This window comes from Lissotriton helveticus, chromosome 7 (assembly GCF_964261635.1).
Source record: "Lissotriton helveticus chromosome 7, aLisHel1.1, whole genome shotgun sequence".
NCBI classification, from domain to species: Eukaryota; Metazoa; Chordata; class Amphibia; order Caudata; family Salamandridae; genus Lissotriton; species Lissotriton helveticus.
Window position 1 is genome coordinate 1,411,790,839 of NC_136068.1, and position 19,738 is coordinate 1,411,810,576.

A 19,738-nucleotide genomic window follows, 5' to 3' on the forward strand; every position below is an offset into this window, starting at 1 on the left:
CCCATAGCCATTGTTTTGATTTCACCGAGAACTTCAGTAAAAGAATGTGCGAACGAACCCGTTCATATGACATCCTTATTGACGTATATATGTCCATCCTTACGTCAATCTCGGCACCTTTCAGGTATAAATATTACCGACATTGCCTTAAGCAAACACATGCGGTGGTGACGAGATTGGAGCAGCGAGACGTGCCGAGGAGCCCAGCAGAGAGCGAAGCCCACAGGCGCTGCCCCTCCTTCCTGACGCGCTGAGAACGAGACGCTGCCTTTCTCCTGCTGAGAAATCCAGCTCCGGCGCTTCCAAGCAGCCCTCGCAGGCAGCTGGAATATCAAGACCTGGGATAAGAGATACCAGCCCTCCACCATTCTAGATCTCAGGTACAGAACTGAATAACCCCTTGCAGAGAATTCTCGAGTCAGTCCCTTGGCAAAACAAACTTAACTTAAACTGCTACTTATCTACTCCCGCCCACATATTAGGCTTAGGTCAGGTACACTGGGGTAGGCGTGGTTAGAAGCACCAGTTGAGTACGATTAGTCAAATGTATATATGTATGCATCTATTTTATCCATTTTAAAGTATCATATGGCTCAGAAACCATATCAATGCTTTTACAGTATTATTTTATAATTCTGTCTTTACTGTATGCACTTTACTTAACTATAAGTATTGCAATAATAGCGATTCATTTCTCTTGTAAGAGAAAAGAGACTGATCAATAAATAACATCTTTTATTGAACACGCCCGTCTCTTCCTTTTCTCTACAATCTGGTGAAACTAAGAATGCACTGAACTGACTGAGTAAAATAAGTTGTCTTTTGTTTTCACACGACTCTAGAGATACACTCTTGATTAGGGGAGAGCAAAGTTGTCATGTTCTATGGTTGTCAGAAACTAAATCCCTTCTTGTCTATCCAGGGAGGTTAAAATCCTCCTTGTCTATTCGAGAAAGTTTCTTGTGAACTCTGAGCTAGCTGGCAAACACAAAACTTTAAGTCTAATATCGTCGGTAGAAGACCTAGTTAACCTCTGCCCTAGGTCTATACTATTGAAGATATTATTCCAATGCGCAGAGCCTATTGGGATAATAGGAACTACACTACACATTGAGATTCACATCAAATCTGAGGACGAAGAGGGAGGTCAGACAGGGACAGAATAAGTGATCGATACTCCTCCACTGACTCCAGAAATTGAAAAGGGACAGACTAGAACTAGTACAAAAGTTCGAGCAGAAGAAAATCAAGAGATCGAAGTGCTTGAACAGGATCAGATAGAACTAGAAAAACGTGTTCAGGACACAGAAACAGAGACATTTGAAAGCCAGAACGAGAATTCACCTGAACCAGGCCAGGTTAGTAACCAGGCAGAAGAAATAGATACAAGACCTGGGACTAGTCAGACAGGAAGGGAAGAGACAGAAGAAGTGCCACAAACGAATGAAAACAAAAGAGCATTAGAAGAAAGTCAACTAACAGTGCCAACCAAAAGACTCAAGAAAAAGAAAAATATCGAACCAAGATACATTAAGAGACTAAGACTGAGAATAAAAACAGTAGAAGAGAAACTTGCTGACAGAAGAAAAAGCATACGAATAGCAGAGCAAGCTGGAAAAAACTCCAAAAGAAGGAGTGATCGAATAAAAAGACTGAATGAAAAATACCAGGATGCTGAATGGACATACCTGATTCTGGAAAATTTAGAGGATCTTGATATTACTGACGAAAGCGACGGGGAACCGATTACTGATTACTCCCCAGAGGAAGAGGACGAACCGCCGTGAAATTGCACAGCATAAAGATAACTGGGCAAGGCAACAAAGTGGGGTTGAAAACTTCTGCTGAGCCAAAATGTCTGATTCAAACGTGAATGGTAGACCTAGCCGTAGTTGTTGCAAAACATGCTGCAAGGTATGTATATGTAGTATAGTTATAGTAATATTAGTTTGGATAGGACTAACAGTTTTCATTCCTTTTATGGTAAGCAAAAATACTAATATTGACCCTACTCAGACTACGGACACTGAAGAACTGACAACACGAAGTGTAGAAAGACGTGAAAAAGCACTCAGACAGACAAAACGAGACTTAGAAGCATCAGATGAGGAAGGACTACATTACCACGGAGTTAGAAACCAGACACATCTAAATGTTTTCGCAAACTTGTTAGTGCATTATGTAGAAACTATGGAAATAGAAGATTGCTATGTCTGCATGAAGCTACCTACTTCTGTAGCTGAAGGCGTGACTTATCATCACCTACCTCTGACCTATGGAATTTCCTGTAGCATTTTAGCAAGCTTATTTTACAAAAGAGGACCGTTACAGTACTATTACTCTAATAATGACGTAATATTTTCCGAACTTCCTATACGTGGAAATCTGAATCCTGTACATACCAAAAGTGACGTTACACGCTATATGGGAGAATACTTTCTGACTATAGGTACCATAGACTTAAATGAAGCACACAGAGACAACTTGACCTGTTCATTACATGAACAAGAAAAAATATTTTTGAACATGGCAGAGAAGAGAAGGGAGAGTTTCCAAAGAAAGGCAAATGACAAAAGACAAAAAGCCCCAAAATGGGCTGAGGACATGGAAAGCACCTCAAATGGCGGGGCAGGGCCTGCTTTGTTGCTGGATTTCGAAAAGAAAGGGAAACTCTGTCTTCATCGCGAGTAGACTAGTTATTATAATAACATTTTCATTGGTTCCAGTCAATGCGAACACAATTACAAGGTAATTGGAGGTTGGGGTTTCAAAAATGGGTCAGAACCTGTGTTTCCCGGAATTTATTATGTATGTGGAAACAAGGCTTATTTCAAATTGCCGGATCACTGGTATGGAAGCTGCTATTTTGGCATTGTTTTCCCGAAAATATACCACGTGAATGAAATTGCTGGAAGCAACGAAAACACTAATGGCTTAGTGCGTGGTAAAAGAGAAAGCGTAGGAGAAATAATGGGTAGCATTTTTAGTGCACTGATACCTGGAGTGGGAGTGGTTCTGAACACTCACAGAATTTGCAAATTATCCACAATAGTGGATGTGTTGTCTACTGACACGGCTCATGGATTTCTGCTGGTCAATACTGAAATGGTTGAGATCAGATCAATGGTTTTGCAGAACAGACTTGCTCTTGACACCTTATTAGCAAAAGAGGGCGGAGTCTGCCGGATGTTGAAGGCGCAACATTGTTGCACTTACATTCCGGACAAAAGTGTGCAGCTCAAAAGATATGTGAAAAACATTACTAATTTGGAAAAGGAACTCAAACCACTCGAGGTTGACAGTGCCTGGAAGAGACTGGTTGATGGTCTCTCCAATGTAGGTCATTGGTTTGCTAGCTTAGGTAAAAGCTTATTGTTTAAGGTACTGATGCCAATTGGAGTGATAGGTCTTATCCTATTTCTCATATTCGTCTGTTGCAAATGTCGCAAACACACAAAGAAGTACCAAGTGAATGCGAGAGGAGTGAAACGGAGTGCGGATGAGCTTGAATTAGAAGAAATGAATAATCAGATTTATAAAAGGGTGAAAAATTCTCACCCTATCAAAAATGAGAAAGAGAAACTGAATCGCCTGTTGGAAGAGATAGAAATGTACAAGGTGTGAAAGAAAGCTGGCATCTGGTTCCATTATTTTGTGATGATAGTAAATATCATCAAAGAGGGGATTGATAGAGCAAGATTTCGCATCGCGACTTGCTTGAGTCAAGAACCTCGAAATCTGTTATAATCCGGTAATACAAATTGTACGTTTTACTAATATTCTTTATATGTTGATATGCGTGTGTATTAGTGAAGCTTGCCTATGTGTTCTACTAATATCATTAATCCTTGTACCTAAAAATGGCCGCTGCTTGACTTTCCGCTTCTGCGCATGCGTTAGTCAGTTAGTTAGTTGTGGAGAAGTGTGGCTCACTGATTAGAGGAGGCAGACCTGGAAGCAGAGGTCAGCCCGGGACCAGGGTTCAATTCCCGGCTCGGCGGGGTCCTGAGTCCTAAAAATGTCCATGGACTCGACAATTCTCACTCCGGTGCCTACTCGATGCACGGGTTCACACTATGCGACTCTGGGCAATAGCTTGCTTAATCTCCACAACGGCCCCTCGCGGCGGGATGCCTGGATTTCACCTTGCGGATACCCTGCCGGGGTTATCTCACAGGGGAATACCAGGACGGGTTCCCTAAGCAAGCGCTTAGAAACCGCTCGGTGATTTGCGCTATATAAATTCCTGTACATTTACATTTACTCACGTGACTTTATGTAGATATAGTTCTGGAGGGAAAGGGTGCGCATGCGTAATCGCCATAAGATGGCAGCTTAATGTGATAACGAAGTGAGGCGCGTGCTGTTGCTCATAGTGTCGGTATGTGTAGCACTTACCCTTAATAGCATAGCATATTTTTATGATGATAAACCTGAAGTGTGAGATCATGACATGTAATACATTTATTTATTTCTATGTTTTAATTTGTTTTCGCTTACTTTTCATGTACCATGGTAAACGGGGGGTCCAACTGGTCGAGAGCCATCTTGAGGGTTCTTTCTGCGCATGACCGCGCAGCCCAGGCAGCAGTAGCCTTGAGCGGTGGAACTCAGCCAGCTGGCAGTCACAGACAAGATGCTCCTGAGAACGCCACCTCTGACCCAGGAGGATAGAGAAATTGTGTTCCTAACTTGTTACAATGACATTATTCCTATTGTATTCTGCATATTCTCTCATGGGAACCCCAATCTTGCTAGGCGGTACCTTAGAATGCAAAATAGGACTTGAATAAGTCTGTTCTGATTGGTGTGTTAACCCATCCTACCTGAGGACCAATCGAAATTGGGGATTCTGACACTTTGCAACATTGGGGGGTGGTACACTGACCCAAAAGAGTATATCTAGCCTAGGTTTAGCTAGAAAAATTGTCCGACTTGTCTGAATAGCTGACCTGTCACTGACCCAACGCACTCAATAGGTGACTGAATACAGAGGTGCTGCGGAGCACCCTGTCCGAATTTGACCATAGACTTTTGAAGGTTTTACTAAACCTTAAGTGCTGGCGGAGCACTTTGCTGGGGAGTTCGCTAACCCAATCGGGGTTCTGACTGATAGCTGCAGAGAGGGTGGAGCGCAGGCGTTGCTTCCGAACTGCGGGTGCTGGTCGTGCCTTGGTGGTCCTGTCCTGATCCTAATCTGGGTTTCCTGTCCTGTCCTGGGTTGTCCATTCTGCATCTGCTGTCCCATTGATGACTGCTATTCCTTGGGGTATTTCCTGTCCTTAACTGACCCGTGGCCAGGGTTGGTTTTCACACCAGTCTAGGTAAATATCTTGCCAAACACTCTAAAACTGCACCTTTCTATTTTTCTGTCTTTGCTTTAATAAAGACATACCTTTTGCACACGTCATATTTTCCATGCTTTTTGCAAAATCTACCCTATGAAAACCTATTGCATTGAATTTTCATAGCATGTTCCCATGTTACCCTACCTTTTAGAGCACATTATTTCCATACTGTTTATGAATTATAAATATGGTTTATAATTTCCTCCTGAACTCTGATTTGAAGTAACGTTATTAGAATTATAGTGTGTTTCACTTTCCACCCTTTTGATAGACGTATAGGATACCTAATTTCTACCCATTTTTATGAAGTACGTTCAAATAGTATAAATTTAGTACATGCAAATAGCTTGCTCACTTATAGATGTCTGTTCTTGAATTTCAGTTTTAAGCCTACATAGTGAGTTCCCTGTTACTCTATTTTACAGAACTTCAATGATTACCCTTACATTGTTTCTTTATAGTTATGTGTTTTTCGTTATCCTGATTATCGACTGTCTTTTTATTGTAAACCTTATGATTTCTGAAACTGAATTCTAGATAAAATTCTTAAACTTCCTAGTTGTCCGTGGTCATTTGATGAAAAATATCAAAGTAATTTTATGTTGGGTTTTGTATTTTGCTGCCTTTCCTTTTACAGCTAGCTCCCTGACCCATCATGGTCATAGGTACCCGTAACGGTGGATGGTAAGTCGGGTACACTAGAAATAATCAAAAGGGACTCATGATTATTGATGGTGGATTGTAAGGTCATCTGATCAATGAATATGATAAATTGAAGTATATGGGCCCGAAAACATTAGTGGTGAAATTATTGGTCGGGTGGCCTGCGATCTCTATCAATACCACATAGATTATATTTACCTAGAATGGTGCAATGACCAATCCTGGCCACAGGCTTGAACAAAGGCGACCAGGACCAGGCTCCCGACTAATCAGGTACCCACGGAACTAGACAGGTGCAGATCAGGACAGGTGATCTCAACTAAGTGCAACGCCAGCATCACACCCCTCTCTCTAGGAAAGCCAATTAGTACCCCAACTGGGTAATCGATTCTTCTGACAGAGTGCTCCGCCAGCACCTCTGTTCTCGATTGCTTATTGAGTGCGTTGGGTCAGTGACAGGTCAGCTATTCGGAAAAGTCGGACAATTTCTCTATCTAAACCTACCTTAGTTATACCATTTTGCGGGTAATGTACCACCCCTAAATGTTGCAAATCTATGTGTTCTCCTTCAGTGATTGGTTGAAAAGATGAGGAGAGGTCATCACACCATACTAAGATGATGTAATTTCAGTTTGATTCATATTGATTGAATCCCCACCCACAATTTACTTTCTCACGTTTTTATTCCGCCCACCAACATTATTTCATTTTCGCATACAATGTTAACACATTTGATAAGTCTTCTTCCTTTTCCCAGGTCATGGGGTAAGGTTCTCATGCACATCATGGGAAAGAGGCTTCTTGGCAGGGTTTCAATGCCAGTGCTTCAGTAATTTCAGAGTCAGAGAGCGCATGTGCGGCATCATCCAAGATGGAGGATGAGTCAATGGTCAGGCCCAACGTACGAGCTAGTAGCAAAGTTAAAAAAAAACATATTAGAATACAAAAAAAATGAATGCACTGTATACCACTTATCTCTACTCCAACCCCATTACTTTATTTTAACTATGGCATTAATGGTTAGGCAGAACGAACAATGTTTACTACTAGCAGCAGCATAAGCATAACATGTGAAACATAGAGTAGCCATCTTTAGTTCTAGTGCGCAGAAGCAAAGATTTCCCACCAAAGCAGAGAAAACGTCATGTCACATGAGTGTGACAGACGCATGCGCAGTGAAATTCCTGCATTGCGGCGGCCATTTTAATGCAATTGAGTTACTGTTAGTAAAAGCACATTGACACGTTTCCCCTAGATACTAAAATGTCGTGTTTGTGAAAATATTAGTAAACAAAACATATTGGTTTATGTATTACAAGTTTATTTGAGAGGGTTGAGTCCAAGCAAGTTTCGGTATATGTGAAACCTTGCTCCATCAATCCCCTCTTTGATGATATTTTATGTCATCACAAATTAAGGAACCAGATGCCAACTTCAACACTCTCCCAATTCAATCTCTTCAATTACTTGGGAAGTTTTCTTTTTAATATTATTCTGATAAACTTTCATTCTCTTATATATGTCCCCCTGTAATTCTTCCATTTGAAGCTCGTCAAATTTTCTTTTCTTTGTTTTCTCATTAATAGTGTACCTTTTTCTATTTCTGCAGCATTTGCATCAAATCATTATCACCAATATTATTAGTGATATTCCCATAATTGGCATCAGTACTTTACCTACAATACTTCTACCTACATTAGATATCCAAGTACCAATAGAGGAGAGACCATCAGTTAGTTTCTTCCATGCACTATCAACTTCCAGTGGTTTCAGTTCCTCCTTCAAGTGAGTAATGTTCCTTACATGCCTTCCAATTTCAGCACTTTTATCTGGTATGTAAGTGCAACAATGTTGCGCTTTCAACATTCTACTGACTCCGCCCTCTTTTGCTAATAATATATCAAGAGGAAGTCGATTTTGTAAAACCATTGATCTGATCGCAACCAATTCGGTATTGATCAATAAAAATCCTCCAGCAGTGTCGGTCGATAAGCGATCCACCGCTGTAGATAATTTGCAAATTCTTTGTGTATTCAGAACCACTCCCACTGAAGGTATCAGTGCACTAAATATATCACCTACAATTTCTGCAAAACTAGCTCTTTTATAACGTGTTAGTTCATTACCGTGTTCATTGCTTCCAGTGATTCTTTTTACATGGTATACACTGGGAATACTATTCCAAAATAGCAACTCCCATACCAATGATCAGGTAGCTTAAAGTAAACTTTGGTCCCACAAATATAATGAAATGAAATGAAAGGAATCTTATAATGCGCGACTAAGCCCGAGGGCATCAAGGTGCCTAATAAACTCCAGGAAATACTGGATCAGATCCTTTTAGTCCCTATGCCCCAATTATGAGGAAATTGTGTTCACATTCACTGGAACCGATGAATACATTGTGATACTCAGTTTTCTTTCTATGGAGACAGATTTTCCCCATCTTTTCAAAGTACAAAGACATAGCAGCATGAGGTTTGCCAGTTGCCATAAATTCTTCCCTTTCAACCCATTTGGGTATCTGGGGTTTCATTTCAGTGGCTTTTCTATGGAAATCTTGCCTTCTTTTCTCTACTAAGTTTAAAAAAACATTTTCTTCTTCATGTAAACTACATGTTAGATTCTCTTTACGTGCATTAGCTATATCTATTTCTTCCGTTGTTAGGAAACATTCACCAAAGAACTGGGCATCTTTAGCACTAAGGACAGGATTCTACGTATAGGAATTTCAGAAAAAATAACATCTATGTTAGAATAATAATACTGTAGTCTTCCAGTTTTATAAAACAGACTAGTTAATATGCTACAGGAAATGCCATAAGTCAGGGGTAAATGATGGTAGGTATCACCTTCAGCTACAGAAATAGGTAATTTCATACAGACATAACAATCACTAATTTGCATAGTCTCTACATAATTTAATAATAGACTAGCAAATACATTCATTTCAGTTTAATTTCTATTTCTAATGTGATGTAATTCTATCTCATCTGATGCTTCTAGGTCTACTCTATCTAGTTTGTGTTGCGCTATCTTTCCGTGTATACTAGAGTCATTTTGCTTAGCAGCCATCAAGTACGGTATTGCTATTGTCAGTCCTAGCCATACTATAAGAACTATAAATACACTACATATGCATATTCTACAGCTTGTCTTTATACAACTTCTTTTCGAGTTCCAGTAACTCTTTTATCAGCCATTTTGACTAAGGAGGTTTAACCCCTCTTTGAGACATTACACAGAATACACCTGTGATTTTTCTCAAGTTGGCCTCACTTCTTCAATATCTTGATCAGCAATCAATTATTCATCACTGTCATCACTGATTTCTAGATATTATAATCTTCAAGGATGATATACATCCATTCAGGGCCTTTGAATTTATTATTCAGCTTTTTCAGGCGTGGACTTCTCCTTCTTTGATTGCTGTGGATGGTTCAGTTGAACTAGTTACTCTGTGCACCTTTTCTGGCTCTTCATCAATTGTGACTAGGCGATATTTCAGTCTTTTAACAAAACCAGGCCATTTATCACCTTTTCTCAGCCTTTTAGCTGGCACTGTGCTTTCTGATTCTTCGAATGTTCTTTTGTTTTCTTTAAGTTGTAGCACAATTTGATTTTCGTCAACTTCAGGTTTCCTCTCTAACTCACCTTGTCCAGGGCATATTATTGTTGACTGTTCCGCCTGGATTGATTGGTCTACTCTAATCTGACCTGATTCAGGATATGACTTAGTTGGGCCTGGAGTTTTCTCTTTGTCCTGAACTCGTTTTACTAATCCTGTCTGGTCCTGCACAGTTCTTGCTGATTCTTGATTGTCTTCCGCCTGTGCGTTTTGACTAGTACCTATCTGTCCCTCCTCAGACAATGGAGTTCTGGTTGGGGTTTTGTTGGTCTGACTATATTGCTCTTTCCTTATCTGGTCCTCCTCACGATTACCATTGGCTTTGATTTCTGTAATCTGAGTACGTTCTTCTAAGCCTATATCGTCCTTACTATCAGTCTGACTATCAAAGTATGTTTGGCTTCTTGTTCTTACTCTGATTTCAGGTATGTCAACCACTGGGATCCATTCGTCCTGACTGGAACTCGGTTGCTCTTCGTCAACTACTTCAGGATCAACTTCTTGAGACCCTTCAGCTGCACAACCTTCAGCCTCAACTTCGTCAGGTTCTGGTATCCGTTTGGTGTGACTTGCATGAATCCAGTTGGGGATTCCCTTGCACTTTACAGCTGTGGTGGTGACCAAGATCACTTGTTCTGGCTTTCCCCACCTTGGTGGTAGGCAAGATTCCCGAGTGTGATTTTTTATCACTACCCAATCTCCAGGTTTCAAATCATGTGCTGGAGTTGAAAGTCTGGCTTCTGCGTCTTCCCCAACCTGGTGAGAAATAGTACGTACTTGGTCAACCAACTCTTTGCAGTACTCCAAAACTGTAAATGCTGGATCTAAATTCCACATATAATATAATAAAATAATTTTGTGCGGAATGTCAATAAATTGAACTAATTCAACTTGTTTACTTTGCAGAAATATTTCTCCAATACCAGCGCGTCTCTCATTGTAAATGACCAATGAGACTTGAACTTACAAGCAGTGTTAACCAGTGATTGTGAGGCTTTTCTGAGACGTGAATCTCACTCTCTGCACTCACCCCTCCTTTACAATTTTCTCACGGCTACACACCCGCTGTTTCTACCAATCCCAGCGCGCCTCTCTATGACGTCAGTGCAGCAGCAGCGACTAACTCCCTCCTTTTCAAGGTAATACGACAATTCAATTTCTTTCAGAATTCAATTGCACATTTTATTAATTGACAACATGAAAACATTTGCTACTGTGCCTGATTGACTAAATTCAAAGGAAAGGAAGACAATTCATTTCACAGCGAGTAAACCCAATTCCGTTTACCCTTCATACACTGCGAGTGAACAACCTACCCTTCACTCTTCACTTAAGCATAAAGAACCTGCTACTCCTTCAGAATTACCCTTTCTAGGTGATATAAGACCAAAGTTTCAACAGCGAACTCCTTGCTATCAATCACTCTCACTTTTATAATAGAAAAATAAACCCTAACTAGTGCTTCAAGCTGTACCTAACTTTATACACTTATTTCCTCAAGGCAAATAACCTCGCTGCAGTATGACTTCTATTTACCAACTGCCTTCTTTATCCCGGGATATTCCAGACAACATTTAACAACACAAAAGCAGTTTTGATTAGCACATAAATCAATAAACAATCAATAATCAATGATCAAATAGTTAATACACACATAGCTACCTATTATTAACTAATCCCTAACCATACTACGGGTACCAAGAAAAGTATACTGACAGACCGAGCAAGGACCAACTAGCTCAGTTTATCATGCTCACCTTTGGGCCATACAACATTCACACATTGAACTAGTAGTCCTGCCTAATCAATTACTAATTTAGTCACCCTATCAGTTTGCCCAGAGGTCCAATTTAGGACCTATAGCTATATACCATGACTTACCAATCCTTGTCACCTTACTATAAATCCTGTGGATCAGAGAGTTAGCATAAACAGATAGTATTTAAACACACTTACGTTTTCTATAATAACCACAGACTTGGGGAACGTTTTAAAACCTTTATCTATGTAAGATTTTCTGAGTCAAATGAATAAAGGCCACAATCCCGTGACCATAAATTTTTACAAACAAGAATATAATCAGTAGGACATAAAGTTTGTAGGAAATCACAGTAACACCTTTAGACATTGGTACCTGGGAAGGGTGAGAAAGGGAAATAGTACAAGGAAATACCACACAGAATATATTTACCTAGAATGGTGCAATGACCAATCCTGGCCACAGGCTGGGACAAAAGCGACCAGGACCAGTCTCCCGATTAATCAGGTGCAGATCAGGACAGGTGACCTCAGCTAAGTGCAATACCAGCATCACACCCCTCTCTCTAGGAAAGCCAATTAGTACCCTGACTGAGTAATCGATTCTTCTGACAGAGTGCTCCGCCAGCACCTCTGTTCTCGATCACCTATTGAGTGCGTTGGGTCAGTGACAGGTCAGCTATTCGGACAAGTCAGACAATTTCTCTATCTAAACCTACCTTAGTTATACCATTTTGCGGGCAATGTTCCACCCCTAAATGTTGCAAATCTATGTGTTCCCCTTCAGTGATTGGTTGGAAAGATGAGGAGAGGTCATCACACCATACTAAGATGATGTAATTTCAGTTTGATTCATATTGATTGAATCGCCACCCACAATTTACTTTCTGCCCACCAACATTATTTCATTTTCGCATACAATGTTAACACATTTGGTTAGTCTTCTTTCTTTTCCCAGGTCATGGGGTGAGGTTCTCAGGCACATCATGGGCAAGAGGCTTCTTGGCAGGGTTTCAATGCCAGTGCTTCAGTAATTTCAGAGTCAGAGAGCGCATGTGCGGCATCATCCAAGATGGAGGATGAGTCAATGGTCAGGCCCAAAGTACGAGCTAGTAGCAAAGTTGAAAAGAAACATATTAGAATACAAAAATAAATGAATGCACTGTATACCACTTATCTCTACTCTAACCCCATTACTTTATTTTAACTATGGAATTAATGGTTAGGCAGAACAAACAATGTTTAGTACTAGCAGCAGCATAAGCATTAGCATGTGAAACATAGAGCAGCCATCTTTAGTTCTAGTGCGCAGAAGCAAAGATTTCCCACCAAAGCAGAGAAGACTTCATGTCACGTGAGTGTGACAGACCATGCGCAGTGAAACTCCTGCGATGCGGAGGCCATTTTAATGCAATTGAGTTACTGTTAGTAAAAGCACATTGACAAGCTTCCCCTAGATACAAAAATGGTGTGTTTGTGCAAATATTAGTAAACAAAACATATTGGTTAATATATTACAAGTTATTTGAGAAGGTTGAGTCCAAGCAAGTTTCGGTATATGTGAAACCTTGCTCCATCAGTGCCACCCACGGAAGTAACCCGTAAAAAGGTAACTCAGATCTGCCACAGCAGAGTCTGGCACAGTTTGTAACTGCCATATCGACCTAAACCTTCCCTTTTCTACATGTTAGTAACCCCCAAGGTAGGGCCAATGTGCCCCTGTGGGCAGGGTGCAGTGTATATGAAAGGTAGGACATACCCTGATGTTTGTGGGATGTCCTGATAGTGAATTACTGCCAATTTCATCTTTCACTATTGCAAGGCTACCTGTTCCAATAGGACAGAGTGGGGCCTTTGTTTATAACATCTTATAAACATAACTGGCCCTGGGAACTATGTAGCCTGAACTCAGAATCTAAAGATGCATCTTTTAGTAAAGGTGATTTTTACATTCTGTGTTTGTAAATACCACATTTAGAAAGTAGGTATTTTCGTGCTCAACCATCCAGCAGGCCTCTGCTGGGTTTGTGGATTGACTGTCTGGGTTCTGGATCACAGGGACTGGAGAGGGACATTGGCTCCAGATAGTCTAGGTGGATCAGGAAAGGGCTGAACAGACCTGGGCTGCATTTAGAGTAACGGTGGGTGTAGTAGGCGTAGTGGGGCTTCGCGAAGCGGGCGAGAAACTACGCCTACCTACGCACTTCGCGTAGCCCCACTACGCGCCACCTGCCCCCCTCCTCTACATGCCTTATTTTTGTTAAATAGCCTTACAAAAGTAAATAAAGGGCACTTACCTTGTCCGCTGCGTCCCGGGGCTCCCTCTTCTAATCGCGCCGCCATCTTGGATAACAATGCGCATGCGCGGGCGGCCGCGAAACTGTGAGGAGGAACTACCACTTTACTGAGTGCTTGGCCTGCAGTGGCTGCTTCTGTCTTGAGCAGTGAAAGGACTGAACTGAACTTTCTGCAATCTACTTATGTGAGTTTCTCCTAGGGCTTGAGGTAGAGCTTGCCCCTGTTCAAGAAGTCTCAGGAACAGTGAAGACTTGTGTGTTTTGTGCTGCAATAGAATAAGAAGCAACACAATGCCGTCTACGATGCCGCTGCCAACTCTGTATACTGAAGGCACCGCAGAGGGCACTGCTGCAACGCCGCACCAAGACCCTGGTCTTACTGACGATGGCTGTTGAGGCTGCCACTGAGCCGCTGCTCGCACCGTGACCTGTGAGCACCACACTCCGCATCGCCTTACTTCACAACGCTGCTTGCTCCGTGGTTTGAGGGTACTGCTCACAAAGTTACACAACGCACCACCCTCATCCTGCTCCGCAACCTTGGCCTACCGATACTGGCGCCATCGACTCAAGTTCATCAGCCGACGACAGTGCTTCAGCAGTGACGAAGCCGCTGCTTGCACCGTGGCCTGCCAGCACCGCGAAGAGCACCGTATCACTTCGCACCCCGACCCTAGTCTCACCGACGATGCCATCTGACGCAGCCATCGAGCTGCTGCTCGCACCGTAACCTGAGGGCATCGCACGCCACACTGCTGCACTTCGTACCGTAGCACCCAATGCCCGCCGGTGCCAGCGCTCCTGACTTCAACCGCGAGGAGTTCAATCTGCAATCCATGTGACTTCAAGGGCCCGACAACTCCTGCACCGACCTCCGGAAACGATGCCTGCAGACGCCGTGCTTTCAGAAGCTCAACGAGAGGTCGCCAACGCCCTGCATTTCTAAAGGTACTGTTTTGCGGGTCTTCCCGACACTGTAGCTGGTCCGCGACGCCCCAGTCAGCCAGAACTGTTTGTATTTGTTTGCTCACAACGCAGTGATAGCCCCTGACTGAGCTATCGACTTCAAGGAACTGTATTTCAAGGGTATTTTGATAACTGAAGATTTTAAAGTACTGTATTTTGGATTCTTATCATTTTTGGTCTTGTCCTAAGTATATAAAAATATTGGATATTTTTCTAAACTGGTGTGGTGGCCTTTTGTAGTGCTTACACTGTATTACTGTTGGTTATGTGCAAATGCTTTACAAACTGCCTCTAAGATAAGCCGGACTGCTCATGCCAAGCTACCAAGGGGGTGAGCAGGGGTTATTTTAGGAGTATAACTCCCTTATCCTGATTAGGAGGAAGGGTCCCTATTTGGTCAAAGGTACCTACCTCTGTCACCTGGAGACCCCCATTTCTAACACCTGTTCTCCGGGAAGCTTGAGGAGGACCCCTCAGGGTGACCATGAGCATGGTGGTACCAGGGTGTTCTTGTGGTGCAAGCGCTCAGTACTTAGCTGAGTCCACCGTCTCAGAACATGTCGACTGACAATATGAAAAGCACTTGTACCTCTTCAGCTCACATAGGGCCTCCCAATGCAGTAGCAATTCAATGCATATTTTAAAAATAAGTGCATTGTTCATAAGATGTCATATATGTGCTGAATGGATAAACATTTATAAAGTCCAAAAGCAGTGACTGACGGCATGCTTGTTTTGTTTAATCAGTGTCCATAGGCTGGTATGAATTCTCTGTTTTCCATGCCTCCTGCTTGTGGTTGTGCCCATGTGGCTGGTAGACAATTTATGTAACCAGCCAGTGTGCTTTTGCCAGAGGCCTGCATGTCTTCTTTGTTGTAACCATGCCTCTTTGTTAGTTGTTGTTGTGACCACAAGGCTGGTGGCCATTTTGTGTACAAGTGCCATCGGGTCTAAGAGTGAAGTTTCGACTAGAAATAGACACACCATATCAAAAAGGGTGTCCCTTTTAAAGGACGGTTTCCACACTCACCAGAGGTGGTATGCTTCATCCTTGGGAAACCTCCTCGAACAATGAAGCCTAGTTATTGTGCGGACTACATCCCCTGCTCTGAGAGTGAGGAGCTGAGAGATGTTTTGTATACTAGGAGGGTAGATATTAAATACCCAATGGGAGCTTGTTAGCATGATGAAGAACGCAGTGCAGATGGTGAAGTGATAACGTGATTTAAAACTACCTACATGGTTCGCCGTATGACTTTATTCTGGCTGACCTGTGCTAGAATTGAAAACATCAAACATGATGGGAAACATTAGACCCTGTTGTGTCGTTTAAGGATTGACATGTTTTGGCCCATGACCTCTTCAGTGTTGTGGTCTTCTTCAGGATCTACTTTGTCCTACTGCTGTGAAAGTGAAAAATGCAAAAAGTGTATAAGAAAAAGTATATATTATTTATATACACAACCAGTCATCCATGGGTTTCTCAGAATGGTGGATTCACTGGTAGTACCTGTTAAGAACCATAAAGAGATATCATACAATTTAAAGATTTGAGAAAGAGAAAAGGTATTTCAATTAAGCCTATACTTCACAATTGAGAGGGTGTCATCACAGTTTATAGCTACACTAGCTTACCCGTCGCGTGTTGCTGCGATCTCTGAAGAAAGGAAATTCAAGGAAACTCATTATGATAACGTTCAATTTACATTGTGTCATTTTTATTGAAACTTATTCATTTTAGTATGGAAAACATTTCAAAGTGTCGTTTTAATTCTATTTATTTATTCGAGTGCTTGTGGATACACGATTTTTTGTTTTTCTGTCTTGTGCATACATCAGTATTCGAAAGATTATGAGGGCCCTAGGGGCCGATATGTAAAAAACAATTCTGCCAGAAACCTTCGCGGGAGTGTACTCAACAACTTCCTAAAGTTTCATGGCGATCGGATGAATGGTGTAGTAATGCATAAAGGACAAACAGACAGACAGACAGACAGACATACATTTGTTTTTATATATATAGATATACTCCAGTGAAATTTAAGGTATGTTGAAACCCCAGGGGGTGAAACCCATTCTTCATATCATCATACTTGGTATCTAGGATAGAGACTAATCCACTGCAGTAGGGTATATGGTCTCAGCTGTCTTCGGCGGAAGTGCTCAAGGTGCAGTCACTTCTCCGACCTGTATAATAGTCAGAAGGGAGACATACAAAAAATCCTAATTCTGGAGTGTGTCAGCAAACATGGCTCTGGTGAGGGTCAGATCACTGTCTTAACAGAAGAATAATGAAAGTGTCAAAGTAAAGAAACCTATTCGATAGATTAGACATTCCAATATGTTTTTAAAAAGAGTTTTAAAAAAAAAACATTTGTTGTGTACTACAAAAGAAGCATCTCTAAATACCTTGTTATAAATATATGTAGAAGGATTGCACTATAACGTGCCATCTCGAACCTACGGTGTTAATGTTAGGCTGGAAGGGTACATTTGGGGTTCGACTGGACTCTGTGCACACTATACTTTACTTTGGTATAGTATATACAGAGCCAGCTTCCTACATTGATGACAGCGGTGGGATCTACAATTTTGCATTTGTTGAACTGATTCAGTCAACACCTGATCACACAACAGAACTCCTAAATTGTCTTTAGAAATTCTGATTTTCTTTTTTTAAATATTTTTATTTGATTTTACAACAATAAGACAATACAACAGATAACACAGGCCCCGCCCCTCCCTCCCCGGTCGAGCAGATCAGAAAACAAGAAATTGGCCAATTGAAAATCATTGGAAGCTATAAAAAACAATACTGAGAAAGGAAAATTTACAAGTTAAGTTGATGCATTAAAATTCAATTTCTTGAGATTGCAAAGTTGAATTTAATTGAATTGCGGCTTAAGCAAAACATACTGGTTATTACTGTATATATCATTGCATTTTAGACCATTCTATTAAGGGAGACCAGATTTTTTGATCTTTAATCTGACTCTTCCTGCCTTTGTTTTTGTATATCGCCATCTCTAAATTAAAGATTGCTAACAATCTTGCAAACCATTGTTGATATGATGGGGCTATAGGATCTAGCCAAGCCGAGGCTATACATATTCTCATTACGGCCATTGAGATAAAAATCAATTTGCGACCAGTTTCGTGGTTAGCAGGGTTTGTAACACCCAGAACTATGGTTTCATCTAATAGATTAATCGTTATTCCGAGGATCAGAGTCAGAAAACGTGCAATATTTGTTTTAAGAGGAGTTAAAACGGGACAGGCAGAAAAGATATGTATACAGTCCGCATTTTGTAAATTGCATCGAAAACAACATGTACCTCTCCCACTACCCCATTTGGATATTTTGTCTGGGATATAATACATAAAAAAACATATTTTATAGAATTGGGTTTGAAGTTTAGTAGACATGAGGATCGTTTGAGATAACCCATATGAGCGTTCAAATTCCTCAGAGGAGATTGAGATTTTACTTTGCCAGTTCTGGGTGATTTTTTGAATGTCATCCGTAAGATATTTCTGTAATAGAGAATATATCTCCCCGATCTTGAATTTTTTCTGTGAGTGGCTTAACATATCAGCTATGTCTATTTTGCGCATGATACCCTCTCCCATTGTATGTTTTCACAAAAAGTCTCTGATCTGAAGATATTTAAAGAAGTCTTTCCATTCCAGATGAAACTTATCCCTCAAGGTTCCAAAGGAGTGTAACCCCTCTGAGGAGAAAATACATCCCAGATGAGTGATCCCAAGCGCATTCCATCTACTAATACAGCTATCTTTGAAGATTTCCGGCAGGGAGGGATTGTTTTGAATTGGTGTATAGTAGGATAAATGACCCAACCCTGCCATCTTCTTCACAGATTTCCATACCTTAAACGCTCCTATTAGCGTTTTTAATCTCACTTTTTTGTGATAGATATCTCAACAGATAGCCTGTGCTGTTATCCCCCAGTATTATCCGGTGAATTGATGGGGTCTCGTTAACTTCCCCTGTCTCTATCCCCTCAAGGTGGAAGAGTTCCTGATTATATAACAGGACTGTTGCCCAATAGTATGTTCTAAGATTTGGGAGCGCTAGACCTCCTCTTTCTTTGGGGAGCGTCAGCAGTTTGTATGAACGGCGGGGTTGTTTGTATGACCAGATAAAGTTTGTAAAGATACGCTCCATTGTCTTAAACCAACGGTCTGAAATTTCAAGATTAATGGCTCTAAATATATACAGTAGCTTTGGAAAATAGACCATTTTTAGTGCGTTGACCCTTCCAATCAATGAGAGATGTAAATTATTAATACGGAGGAGATCTTTCTGCATTTTATTCAGTGCGGGTTTCAGATTTAAATCGACAAGTTTTTCTAAGTCAGATGTGATGGTCACCCCTAGGTAGGTAGTAGATTCTGTTATACGCGAGTCCGTCATATCACAGTTAATATTAATAATAATCTGCGTTTTCCCCTGGTTTAGTGCATACCCTGAAATTTTTCCAAATATTTTGGCCTCTGACTCAATAGTAGGCATAGCCAAGTTTGGATTGGACGTAGCGATGGCAATGTCATCGGCATAAGCAAGGGTTTTTGTTAGGTAGCCTTGTGTCGATATAGGGGCTATGTTCCTACTGTTTTCTAATCTGCGAATAAACGGATCAATGTAAATGGCGAACAACAATGGGGAGCAAGGACATCCCTGCCTAGTTCCTCTCGTAATTATCAGTTCTTTAGAAAGACATCCATTAACCATTACCATGGCCTGTGGATTATTATATAACTTTTAAATTGCCTGTATAAAAACCTGTTTAAATCCCACCCGGGACATGGCCTGCCAGAGGAACTGCCAGGAGACCCTGTCAAAAGCCTTCTCGGCATCGAGTAATATTAGTGCCATCGGGTCTCCTGCTACTTGGGTACTGTCAAATAGGCTGATTACCCGTTGTGTATGATTTGTGGTTTCTCTCCCGGGGATAAAGCCATGTTGGATACTGGATATGAATTTATGAATAATTGTTGAAATACGATTAGCCAGAAGTTTAGAATACATTTTTGAATCAGCATTTATTAGGGTAATA